Here is a 14,436-nt window from a genome sequence, read left to right as displayed (position 1 = left end):
CTCCCAAATCTGAAATACAAATCAGATGCTCTTTGTGAAGCATGTCAGAAGGGCAAGTTCTCCAAACCTGCATTCAAGTCTAAGAATGTTGTTTCTTCCTCAAGGCTGTTAGAACTCTTGCACATTGATCTGTTTGGCCCAGTCAAAACAGCATCTGTCAGAGGGAAGAAATATGGATTAGTCATCGTAGATGATTATAGCCGCTGGACATGGGTAAAGTTCTTAAAACACAAGGATGAGTCTCATTCAGTGTTCTTTAAATTCTGCACTCAGATCCAATCTGAGAAGGAGTGCAAAATCATAAAAGTTAGAAGTGATCATGGTGGCGAATTTGAGAACAGGTTCTTTGAGGAGTTCTTCAAAGAAAATGGTATTGCCCATGACTTCTCTTGCCCTAGAAATCCACAACAAAATGGAGTTGTAGAGCGAAAGAATAGGACTCTACAAGAAATGGCCAGAACCATGATCAATGAAACCAATATGGCTAAGCACTTCTGGGCAGAAGCAATAAACACTGCGTGTTATATTCAGAATAGAATCTCTATAAGACCTATTCTAAATAAGACTCCTTATGAATTGTGGAAGAACAGAAAGCCCAACATTTCATATTTTCATCCTTTTGGATGTGTGTGTTTTATTCTGAATACTAAAGATCATCTTGGTAAGTTTGATTCTAAAGCACAAAAGTATTTCCTTCTTGGATATTCTGAACGCTCTAAAGGCTACAGAGTATACAATACTGAAACATTGATTGTAGAAGAATCAATCAATATCAGGTTTGATGATAAGCTTGGTCTTGAAAAACCAAAGCAGCTTGAGAATTTTGCAGATATAGATATTGTCATATCAGAAGCTGTAGAACCAAGAAGCAAAGCTGCAGAAGCTGATAGTCTTGGAAGCAATGGATCAGAAGATCAAGTTACTGCATCTTTTGAGAATCTCAGGATTTTTGAAGAGCCAACAGTCAGAAGATCACCCAGACTTGCATCAGCTCATTCAGAAGATGTGATCCTTGGGAAGAAAGATGATCCTATCAGAACAAGATCATTTCTAAAGAATGACTATCAGAAGTGGTGATCAGAATCAGAAGATGTACAGTTTTTTTTCAGAACAACACAGCTGTCATCTATGAGTTTCTAATAATGAATGCGTGTCTGTACGGTTAGTACTAGCGTGTAGTTGAAAAGACGCCGACCTAGGTAACTGTGTTAAATCATTTCATTTACTGTGTTCTCTCTCCTAATGTCATTTCTCATTAAATGCATAATGATGTCTTTTTCTTGTAATCAATTTCTTTCAAAACAGTTTTTTTTCTTTTTATTTTAATTTCTTTTTTCAAATCGTTTAAATAACCCGCTTCATCTTCATTTCTTCTCTCTCTCTCTCTCTCTCTCTCTCTCTCTCTCTCTCTCTCCTTTGTGTATCTCTTTCGTTGCAATTGTTTTCAAACCCTAGTTTTTGATTTGATCTCAAAGCATAATCATCATGAACTCATCTTCAAGTTCATCAAACCCAGCAGAAAGACTCACTTCTACTCAGATTCTTCTACGCAAATATGGGTATGCTCCTTTGAAAACATGCATGATTCCCACGGACGAACTGGAAGTTCTTTGTGAATCTGCTGTGGACTTCGACAATCTTAGAGCAAATGGTTTTCAGTGTGACGTCAGAATTTTGGAGCAAGGATGGTCGAAATATCTTGATAGATTGGTTGGACCAATTTATCCTGAACTTGTGAAGGACTTCTGGGTACATGCAACGGTTACCCCAACTGCTATAATTTCCTTTGTGCTAGGGCATGAAGTGGTTATTACTGAAAAACTCATCAGGAAGCTGTACGATCTTAATGATGAAGAAGGTTGGTCTGGTTTTCGACCTGGAACGGTTAACTGGCATCAAGTTGAAAATCAAATCTCTCTTGCCTTCGGATCTGATTCTCATAGAATGGGCACTTTGAGGCCGTTTTATCAAGTATGGGCTGAGATTATTCTGGGTTCTCTTCACCACAGAAAGAATATGTTCTCACCCTCCGCCTACATCAGTCCGGATCACAAGTACACTCTCTTATGCATTGGCAGAAAGATAGAACTCAACTTCTCTCACATTCTATTTGAGAATCTGTAGACTTCTATAGTTGAATCAAGAGAAGATGAAAGGGCGAAGTATCCTCATATTCCTAGAAAGACTATTCCTTTCGGAAGAATGATTTCAGACATTCTGATTGAAAGCAAATTGCTGGATTCCATCAGAACACTTGACGCATCCCATTTTCTTGGAGTAGTTCAAGGTCCCATCTTCAATGGTGTGGATTTTTTCAGACTAGAGCTCATTCAGAATGTATCTTCTGTGTGCACAAGCTTTCCTGACATTCTGTCAAGAAGAGTTGCTGTTGAAGGTTTTGTCTCCTTGTTTCATAAAGAACTTCATCAGGCTGTCAAGCTTCACCTGGAAGATTGTGTTAGGAAGCAATCAGATATTGATCCTGCTTGGATCCGTGGCAGAGTTATTCTGTCCAAAGCTGATCTTCTGAAGAAGGATCAGAAGGAACAACAGGCTAGGCTAAAAAGAAAGGCCCGAGAAGATGAGGCCAATAAAGCCAGAAAGCTGAGGGTCACCTATGATCCTGACAAGGTGTACTCTCCTGAATACAGGGAGCAAAGGATCAGAGACTCTTTTCACACCACCAGATCTACACGTGCTTCTTCTGAATCCGTCTCCAAGCATGTTTTTACTCCACCTCCTTCTGTTCCTAAACCTTCTCTCCAATCACCTCCTTCTGAACCAAAAGTAAACTTCACTATACCAAATCCTTCTCCATCATCTCTTTCCACTCCCTTTCTAAACCCCACACCTCTAAGTATTCTTCCCCCAACTCCTTCTGATAAATCTTTCTCACCAATCCCCTTCAGAATATCTCCATCCTCTTCACAACCTATTTTTTCTAATACTCCATCCACATCAATAATTCCCTCAGATGTTCCTTCTTCTTCATCCACCGCACCTCCACCTTCTTTATCCCATCCCTAACCTATCAGAAAATCCAAACCCTACTGCCTTCTCTACCCTGACTACAAATTCACCTTCAATCCACCTGAACCCGAACCCTATGCCTACCTGGAACTGTTCAGACATGAGGTGATTAGCAGTCTAGACCTTCTGAAGGATGCCTTCCTAAATGGTCTGGATGATGTTTCTACAAGAAATCTCTGGAGAAGTTTTCGCCAGGATTTTCAAGTAGGAGCAATGGGAGTACAGAAGAAACTAGTGGCTGCTGCCCCTGGTGTCATACCCCAATTTTTGACCCTAAGATCATACATCATTTGCATCTCAATCATTAATCAAGATCACAATCTTGAGATTTCATTTTTCGGTGTTATGTACGCTTCGTCTTTGAGGGGAACTGTCAAGCACCTAATTTTCTTTAATTTGTTTTATACTAACCAAAATACAAAAATATGCATTTTGTTTCCCTTGTTTGTGTTTTGTAGGAAAAAGATCGAGCAAAAATCAAAAAAGTGCAAGAAAGGGAATTTTTGAAATTTTCAATATGGAAATCGATTTACCTCTGTAGGAAATCGATTTCCTGTGCGCAAAATTCAAAAAAATATAAGGAGGGAAGCTTGACATCATTTTGGCACCTTTTTATTTAATCATTTTATCAATTTTCCACCTCATCAAAATTAACTCATTCATTAAACCCACTTTAACCTCATTTTACCAATTTTACCATTTAATTGCCACTTTAATCACCAATTAAACACAAGTTAATCACCAAACACAAAAAGACCAATTTGCCACTACTCTTGCTCCAATTCTATAAATAGAGCCTTCTACTCTCTCATTTCTCAAGCTTTTGATAGCCAAAAAAAGTTCTTGCAAATTCATTTCTCAAGCTTGGAGAGCCAAAAAATTGCTTGCAAATTCATTTCTCACCCTTTCCAAAACCCTCACCCAAAGTTCATTTTCATAAGATTGGTAAGGTTCACATTGAATCTTGCTAATTTTGAACTAAGCCTCCTACATTTCACTCTTTTCTTTGATTGTTCATCTCCATACTTGAAGGATCTACACTTTGTGCTTGTTCTTGAAGCTACTTCAACACTTTAATTCAAGAATTGGTAAATTTCTCAATTCTAAGATGTAGATCTTTGTTTCTTGTGTTCAATGCATCTTTGATGCTATATTGGTGCTATTTGATGGTGATTTGATGGAAAATTCGTGCTCCAATGGATATGTGATCATAAGGTGTTTGTATGTTTGCTTAAGTCAAGTTTTATGCCTCCTAATGCTGATTTTTTGAATGCTGCGTGCAGGAAATCGATTTCCCTCTGTAGGAAATCGATTTCCACCTTATTTTTTTTCAAAATTTGAACTCTGCACTCAGGAAATCGATTTCCTACAGAGATAAATCGATTTCCTGCTGGCAGAATGTGTTTTTTTGCCTTTTTTATGCTTGTTTTGGCTTCCTACTTCCTCCACTTCATTAATATCATTGGATCTAGGATGTTGATAGGTTTGAAATGACCTAATCCATAATATTAGATGAATGATATTAATGATAGTGTGAGTTGATTATCTTTTTGTGAATTTTATTCTTCTTCCTCCATTTCATTAATATCATTGGATCTAGGATGTTGATAGGTTTGAAAGAATTAAATCCATAATATTAGATGAATGATATTAATGATAGTGTGAGTTGATTATCTTTATGCATTTTATCTTCTCCTTCTCCTTTTTTTCTTTTGATCGATGAAAGTCTTAATACTTTGAGAATTCTTATGGATTCTTAGTAAAGACTAGATCGTTACCTATTTTCTTTTCGTGCGGTATTGCTTTCGGAAGGCGATCTACATATCGTTCTTCTCGCATGCATTAGCACATAAAGTTTTGACCGGCCTCGTTGTAGGGTGATTTCTACATAAATCACTTGGCGATCTGCTTAACATAGCGCAATATTTCGTGTCCCGAATAAAAAGATCAAACATGGAAGAGAATTGTATGCGGTTGATTTAAGACTTGTGGAGGTTTTTAACGTGTAGTCGCTATGATTCTATCAAGCTTCTGATAAACCCCATTGAATTTAAATCCGAGTACATCATTCACTCACCATAGATCTTCCTACTAACTTTGATAACATACTTGACAAGTTTCAAGATGGTTATCTTTAACACTTAACAACTAACTTTAATTTCCGCACCTTTACTATACCGCTCTTTATATTACCGCTCTTTATATTTCTCGCTTTATCGCTTTACTTTATCATTTCATCATATTTACTTTCCGTCATTTTCTCTTTGTCCACTTGGACATATGTTTATGCTTCTGTTATTTTTCTTTTGTCCACTTGGACCATACTTTACTTTTTCGCTAAAACACTAATAAATAACCAAAATCTAAAAAATACATAAGGTTCTCTTTGGACTATCGGTTACTATCCCTAGCACTTTGGAGATTCGGACTTATGGACCTAGTACCTCTGGACTCATTCTATTACTATCCTGTGATTGTTCTGTCTGTCTGGCATTGTTCTGTTGTATGTTTATGTGTGCAGGTATTTCCTTGAAAGCCCTTGATGGTTAATTCCACGGCATTGATATAAGGATTTTACCCGAAAAACAGCCGTTACTCTGCCCGATTTTCGTCAGAATCTTAACGTGCTTAATGCAAAGTGGTTCTAAGACAATAAGTTCATGTGGATCCCCAAGTGTTAATGTGTTGGTATTGATAAATCCAAAAGATGGGAAAACTACCTTGGCTCTTAATGTCAAGTGTTGGCTTCTTATTCGGTTAGACCGTTTCTTTCCTTAGCTTTTATTTTATGCATTAGGTTAGCCTCTTCATCTCCTCCCATTCTTAAATTTTCAAAATCTTCTCCCTTTTTCCAAAATATTCTTATGTTTGCAAATCTTTTGAAAACTTTTTTTTAAAAAATATCTTTCGCCCTTAGTGGCTTTTCTTCAAAAAGTTAGACACCGTTAATTGTCGAAACGAGTGGTTATACCCCACGATTTTTAAATTGATTGATAATAACGAGATCTTTTCCGCGTGAGAGAGCTAGTGGCATACTCGTTGATTTTATCCGAGTTGGAGCCCTTCTTTCATTTGCGATGCAAAGAACTTGTTTGTTCTCATGCTCAAGATCAATGGCTGAGTATTTCTCTATAACGACAACAAAGTGTTTATTCGTTTTAAAGACGTTTTTTTTCCAAAAGCGGAACTACATTAGCTCTGACTTCTCCATTGCACCGAGGAGGTATGTAGGCCCAAAGCTTAACGCTTTTCCGAGCTTATTTTGAAAATAAAACAAACCGTTTTTTTAGCACACACACACAGATTTTCAAAAAGGTTCCCGTGGAGTACCACGGATATGAGGGGTGCTTTAAACCTTCCCCTCATATAATCAACACCCGTACCTGAGATCTCTTTCTTGTTTTAAAAACAAAACTTTGGGTTTTACGTTCTTTTCCCTTTTCCTTTGAAAAAATAAAGCGCGGTGGCGATTTCAAAACGGAATATTGATTCGAGTCAATCCCATGGCTTCGATGTCAGATTTTCCCCGCTACAGAAAAATGGTGACTTCACTGGGGATCCAGTTTTAAGTGTGTTAAGCCTATTTTTGTTTATCTGTGTGTTTTATTTGTATATATTATTGTGTGCTTTGTTTGTTTTTTTTCTTTTTTTTCTTTTGGTGCTCGATGGTTCCTCTGTGATGAGATAAAGTTCTAACCCGAACTTTGGTGAGTAACTTGAGATAGGAGGTGGTAAGACCAATAGTCGCATGTCAGGAGCAATCCTTAGCATGAGCGTCATATGGTGGAACCCCAATCAGTGGAGGCCTCATGGAAGGTAGTAGAGGTTGTTACGAATCATCGTGATAACGCTATTACTTTTAATAGTGAGTGTCCGTAGAAGCTGAATGACCTAGAACCCTTTTAACCAATCTAAGCTTTTTTAGGATGTAGTGCAGAAACAAGATCAAGTACCAATTTGAGCTTGTTGTCATGAGATACTACGCTCAGACGAGGTCTTTTTAGGCATATTATTGGCGCCCATGAGCAATTGTGCGTGCCGGTAGTATCCAATAGAAGATTGAAAACTCTGGGAACCTTTGTAGAACCCGTTCGGCAGGTACAAAATTCCCTAGTACATACCTTTGTGGGTGGTTCTTAACCTTGACTCCATGCTCGTGACGTCGAACCTTTGAACCCTGTTTGTGCGACTGTGTGTGATCTTGATTGTGATTGATGCATAAACCATGCATCCATGCATTCATTTGATTTCCAAGGAACTCATAGGTCTTTCTTTGTAAACATCATAAGTTTCATCAAACTCAATAGATCTTGGGTGTCGATAGGGTGAAAACCTTAATCCACCCAAAATGGATGATTGATCTTGATGATAACTTGATCAAAGCTTTGATCCAATATAGGATTTACCTCCTTCATGTTTTGATGTTTACAAGTTCATAACTTGAATTCCTTGAAAATCAAATAAAACAAAAAAAAAAACAGCAATTGCATCATTTGCATACATACATCCAGGTTGTCCAGAAAACTTATCCTTGTCTGTCTCCATCTTCAGAATTTGTCTGTCTACCGTCAAGCTGATTCCTCGACACATTGAACTAGAAGCATGTATCTAAAGAGTATGGAAGAACTTAAACAAGACCAAGAGTTGCTAAGAGCAGAGGTTAGCCAGTTGAAAACTCAGATGAATCAAATTATGGAAATCCTGCAAGTCTTGTTGAAGAAAGAATGCAACATTCCTCCGATTATCACAAAGCAAGTGAATACTCCTTTAGCCTTTTCTGTTGCTACTCCAACTCAAGGGAAACCATCTGTTATGTCATGTGATTCATATTTTGAAGTAGAGAAGGAAACACCTGTTTGCTTTTCTCAATCAGTGCTTCATAGGACTCTGCATCAACATCCATTGTCTGTTCCTTCTCAAGGTAACAAAAAGCAGAAACAAGATCAGAACCGTAATAGGGTCGACTTCGATCCTATCCCCATGACTTATACGGAACTGTATCCTGCTTTGGTCCAGAAAGGGTTGATTACAACAAGAGCTATGCCGCCTCCTCGAAATCCTCTCCCTGATGGTTTCAGATCTGATCTTCATTGTCCTTTCCATCAAGGTGCAGCAGGCCATGATTTAGAAAGATGTTTCCCTCTGAAGGAAAGAGTTCAAGAGTTGGTGAGATCAAAGATGCTCTCTTTCAAGGATATGGGTCCTAATGTCGTCACTAATCCTTTGCCAGATCAAAGTGGCTGAAGATAAGTCAAAGCCCAATTTTCCTAAAGCCAAGTGTTTCAGACAGGATAGCTCATCCTTGTTGCTGATTAGTCACTAGGCCTTGTTTCTGTACTATTTGTTTTTCCTTTATTGTACTGTTTACTTTTAGACTTTGTTTGTTTCTGAATGGTAATTTTAATGAAATGAGCATTGCATATTTTGAATTCATTCACATCTGCTATGTTTATGCTTATGCTTTCTTTTACAAAACTTTTTCTTCCATTTGCTTTCTCTATCAAACTTGTGTTTTATGCAAAGATTGGAGGGAGGATGATGACAACGAAATACCCAAGTTGTTGAACTGTATGCTTTCGAATAAAACTTTGCTGATGATGTACAGGCATTGTTTCAATTCCCAAACACTGGAGAAATAAGGAAGTTAATCCCTTGTCAACCCCTCTGAGCCTTCGAAGTTGGTGTTTCTTTCTGTATGAAAAAACCCGCATTTTAAACCTGGGGCAGGGTAGTTCTCAATTAATTTGGTTGTGCATTCTATTTTAAGAGAATCATTCAATACACCTTTCAACAAGTGCTTCAATCGCAAGCTTTCCTCCGCATACATCAAAGAAATGTTGGAGATGTCAATCAAAAGCCAAAGATGGTTCATCTTAATCATTAAGCAAGGCAGTCACTATCTTTCAAAAAAATGTATCAAAATATATATATATACAAAGAAAAGCCTGCTAAGTCAAAACCAAAAACGACTTAGGCAAAAATAAAGGCATCCCGCTGACTGCAAGTACAAAAATAAACAGTTCAGGTAAAAGTTAGGGATATATAAAAAGAAAAGATGAAAAAGAGAAGTCAATAAATTCCTGAACAACACAATGTTGTGACTATCAAAAGGAAGAAGTGATCGCCATCTCAAAAGTTCTCTTTGCTTGTGAAATATCATCATTATCAAAGGTGCAATTCCAGAAGTCTCTTGGAACCTGAATGCATAAGTTGAATTAACTGAGTTTTAGGACTGGAGATCATCACGAAGGTGGTGGGTACAATCAAATTTTGAGCCTTATATCCTTTGTTTCTGAAACCGTGAACCTGGCCACGTTACAACCTTTAAAAGACCTAATTGAGGCAAGGTTTGTTTGAAAGCATACTACAACAAGGTTGCGTGTGTAGCAACCTTCCTAAAAATTATAACTTAGAGAGTCGCCACCTATTCTGAAGGGCGAATAGGAAACCCTACGCAGTATAGAGATCAGGGTAAGATACTATATTCAGGTCGAGGGAAGGTGTTAGGCACCCTCAACCCTTTCCTAAAGGCTAACATTCAAAGATAAAGGCGTATGGCAAGGTTTATAAAGAAAGGTGACAAACAGTTAATAGGGTTAAAGACATGATTAAGATTTGGAGGAAGGGGACTCGCCTTGTTGCCAAGTGCCTACGTACCTCCTTAGGGAGGATCAGAGTCTACGTAGTTCGGGGAAGGGTTGTACGCCTTAGAATTAGAATTGAAGGTGTTTGAAATTGTTTGTGCTTTGAAAAGCGTTTTTGAATTGGCTAATTGTTGAGGATGAAAATCCATAGTTTAGTATTGTGGTTTTGAAAGGTTTTGAGAAGTGTTTTTTTTAGATTTGGGCGTACAACCCTGGTTTTTAGTTTGTTACCGTTAGTTGCAATAATCAATAGATTTGATTACCATGGCTAACGGATTAAAGGGAGGATTGCTAACCACTATAATCGATAGATTCAATTATCGCGAATAGCAAATGTGCATATTTTAATTATCGTTACCCCTCATAATCGATAGATTCGATTACAAATAATAACGAATTTGATAAAAGGAAAATGCTAATCATCGTAACCAATAGATTTGGTTAAAACCATTTAGCAAAATAATGTGTATTTTAATTTATAGGATTTGATTAATTAGATTAATCGATTATTAACCATCGCGACCAATAAATTTAGTCGAAACGAATAATAATTTTAATCCTAATATTTCGATATTTTGGACAAATGGGATGGAGCAAACCCTAATATCTTAATATGTTTACATAGGGTTTTTATGGTTTTTATAATTAATATTAATTAAATAATTAAGTCGAATAATCAGGAAAGATAATCGGGGAAGATAATCGTAAAGATCATAACCCTAATCCTAATTATTATCCTAATTAGCAATTTAATTTTAGAATCAAATCATATTTACAAAAAGTATTAAGACTTAATTATACAAATAATATAAAAGGAAAAATAAAAGAATAATAAAACCTGGGCGCAAGATCAGATGTGGTTGTTGTGTGGCTCTATGGTATGCACCTCCTTTTCAGGTGCGTTGGATCTCAGCTGAGGGAGATCCTATGGCCTGGATGTGAGAGTACGTGATGAACTCCCTTGGCCAGCGCGTATTGGATCTGCTAGTGGGTCTTGATATAACAAAGGCATAAAATATATTGTCTGAGACGGGGATCGAACCGTCTCTCTCACGCTTTGGAATCAACGCACGCACCAATGGAACACGCTTGCCTTGCTGTTAGTATCATGCATGAAATAAAATAAATAAAAGAGTGTTACCTGGAAATTTAAAACCAACGCGCGGCAACTGGGGTCATCTCCCCCATTCGATTTTCTGCAGAAACAAGGACGTTTTGCCCACGGTTCTAAACTGTGGCCGTAGCTGTTCCTTGCTCTAACCTTCAATTCTTTGCCAAAAAATCCAAAAAGATAGCCCAGGTAAATCATCATAAACCCCCCGACTCCCATGACACCTTTAATTTATCCTAAAACTGCCCCTAAACAGAATCCCCAATTTCAAAAGTCCAGAACCCTAACTATGGTGGTTCCTTCAAATGGCAACCAAAATTAAATTAAATACGCAGAAAGCTTTGGCACATCGATATCAACCATTATATGTGATTAACATCAATTTATAATACGCGAAGAGGTGTAATCGAGTTTGAAACAGAACCAAGCAAACCGTAGCCTATAGGACGCGAATCCGGATGCTCCAATTGATGGTAGCGATGCGAATGGCTTCAGAGAGTGACGAGGGACCTTCTGGGATGCGTGGGATGACTCGAATTGTCCTTAAACTCCTTCTTCCATGGCCACTCAATTCATGATTTTTGGAACTCGGGAATATGCTCTTCTGCGGCAAAAAACCAACCCCTTATCATTAGGATTCTCAGTGTATATATAATAGGTGAATTTAGGTCACTAAAAGTGAAGTAAATCTTGATGAATCTTGAGAATGCATTTTGAAAAATATGATTTGTAAAACCTTCTAATTCTATCCAATTTCAACCTTTTCTTTCCAATCTTGTCTTGCACGATTTCCATGATATTATATGACATAATCTTGATATTTTGACCCCATAATAGATTTAAAATCAAATATTTAATTTTCCATTAATTATTCTAATTAAATTGAACTTAAAATGAATTAAATCAAAATAAATAAAATAACTAACAAAAAGGCATGGGGTTGGGCCAAGAGACTTCTACCAAGAATAAAATCTAGTTTGGATCAAGAATTATGGGCCCATTTGAAGAACAAAGCTTCTTTCTCTTTTCCTTTTTTATTATTTTTTTTATTTGTTTCATAATTTTTTGTACTGTATTTAATATTTCAAAAGATAATTAAAACTAATAAAAGAATAAACCTATTAAAATTAATAATAACAGAAAATAATCAAACCAAATATTAAAATTAATAATCAGACAATACTAATTAATAATAATAATAGTTAAAAATGATCAAATCAAATATTGAAATTAATAGTCCAACAAAAAATCATAAGCTATATGATCAACTGTGAAACGGACTAAAAATCTCGAAGATGGCTGAGCCCAAACACCTTTTAACCTTAACCCTCATTTTAACTCAGGATATTCTATAAGAACTCAGGTTTGACAATAGGAATGTCAAACCCCATGATTCTTAATTTTGATCCTTGATGAATTAAAACACATAAATCGACTGAGCAAATTTTGGGGTATGACAGCTGCCCCTCTTCAATCTTCTTAAACCTGAAGAGTCTGATAGGCACGTCTGCCTATCGTGATCTAAAGGTAGAAGATGATTGGACACTGAAATGCCCTAAAATTTGCATGGGAAGAGATTCCGTAGGAGATGGGCTTATAGATGCCATCCAGGGTAAACACCCTTTTTCAAAGTGTGAAGCAGATGCTTTCTGGAAGGGACCACTGTGTTTTGATTGTAGCATGGCCTGAAAAGACAACCTGGATTTTATGCAATGTTTATGATGCATGCGATGCATGATGCAGTGCGCTTCTCAAAATAAATGAGAGCCATGTATGTATTTGCGTAATGTATGAAAGAGGTTAGTTAGTTGAAATGATGCATGATTGTTAGTTACGTTAATCGAAGTATGTTAGTTATTCTGAAAAGAAAGATAGCACCTTTGATTGTTTGTTGATGATGTTTTGGAAGATATCACTGCCGAGGGACTAACGTGATAAACACAATTGGAGAACGGTTTAAAAATCTTATGTGCCTGAAAAAGCTCCTAGAAAGGATGGAATACGCTTTAAAGAAGACTGCCTGAAAAGGCTCCTGACAAGGAATAGCGAGGACCTTCTGTTGGTTGTGTAATTGGCTTGCTATGATCAGCAAGCTTCCGCAGTTTGTGAACCCCCACTTACTATAGTTCTAGTAAGTTTCCGTAGTTTGTGAACCCCCACTTACTATAGTTCTAGTAAGTTTCCGTAGTTTGTGAACCCCCACTTACTATAGTTCTAGTAAGTTTCCGTAGTTTGTGAACCCCCACTTACTATAGTTCTAGTAAGTTTCCGTAGTTTGTGAACCCCCACTTACTGTAGTTCTAGTAAGTTTCCGTAGTTTGCGAACCCCCACTTACTATAGTTCTAGTAAGTTTCCGTAGTTTGTGGACCCCAATAGGATTGCTTGCTATAATTCTAGCAAGTTCACCTGCACCAACAGGGTTATCTGCGAATATTATCGCAGAATTTACCTGTGTCACCAATAGGGTTATTCGCGAGTGTTATCGCGAAATTTACCTATGTCACCAGGGTTATCTGCGAGTGCTATCGCAGAATTTACCTGTACCACCAATAGGGTTATTCGCGAGTGTTATCGCGAAATTTACCTATGTCACCAGGGTTATCTGCGAGTGCTATCGCAGAATTTACCTGTACCACCAATAGGGTTATTCGCGAGTGTTATCGCGAAATTTACCTATGTCACCAGGGTTATCTGCGAGTGCTATCGCAGAATTTACCTGTACCACCAATAGGGTTATTCGCGAGTGTTATCGCGAAATTTACCTATGTCACCAGGGTTATCTGCGAGTGCTATCGCAGAATTTACCTATACCATTTTAGGCTAATTTGCCATGCTCATAGCAACTTCGCCTACACCAAAGGAATTACTTGCCATGGCTCTGACAATGTACCTGCATAAGAGTGATCGCCTGCTATAGTTCTAGCGAACTTACCTGCATGAAAAAGATTCACCTGTTTTGGAGACTCACGACTATAGGGTCGGAGAAAATACACCTTTCATAACACGATGGTTGGAGACTAGGCTTTTGTAGTGTGATTTGGATTTTGATGTAATAGTCAGACGGGAACTGACTACCAGACGGGAACTGGATTTAATGATTTTCCAGGACGAGAACTGGACTTTGAACTGGTTTGGATTGCCAATAAAAATTGGGCTTTTGTGATATGTATATGCTAATGCTAATGCGTATGTATGTATGCTAATGCCGATGCAACCCCGAGATTTTATCTCCTTAAACCTATTGAACTTGTTTAATCCATGCTTGCACCTACACCATGACTATGCTTATGTTGGCTTTGTAATGTGGATAATGCTTATGCATATACGTATGTTTTGTTGACGTAATGAGTGGAACGAAGTAATGTCTTCTGTAAGATTACCTGAAAAGGTCTTTTGAATGGATGTGAATGTTTGTCTTAAAGAAGACTATCTGAAATGATTTTTCGACATGGTAGCAATTTGTCTTAGAGAAGACCACCTGTAAAGGCTCTTAGCGTAGATAGAAATTTGTCTTAAAGAAGATCACTTGAAAAAGTTCTTAGCAAGGGATGAAGAATGTCTTTAAAGATGACTACCTGAAAAGGTTGAAAGATGTCTTAAAGAAGACTACCTGAAAAGGAACTTAGAAAGAAGGGAACGTCTTGAAAAAG

The sequence above is a fragment of the Vicia villosa genome, linkage group LG1 (genome assembly GCF_029867415.1).
Source record: "Vicia villosa cultivar HV-30 ecotype Madison, WI linkage group LG1, Vvil1.0, whole genome shotgun sequence".
Classification (NCBI taxonomy): Eukaryota; Viridiplantae; Streptophyta; class Magnoliopsida; order Fabales; family Fabaceae; genus Vicia; species Vicia villosa.
The sequence above is the reverse complement of the archived record's forward strand: the minus strand, read 5'-3'. Positions refer to the sequence as shown.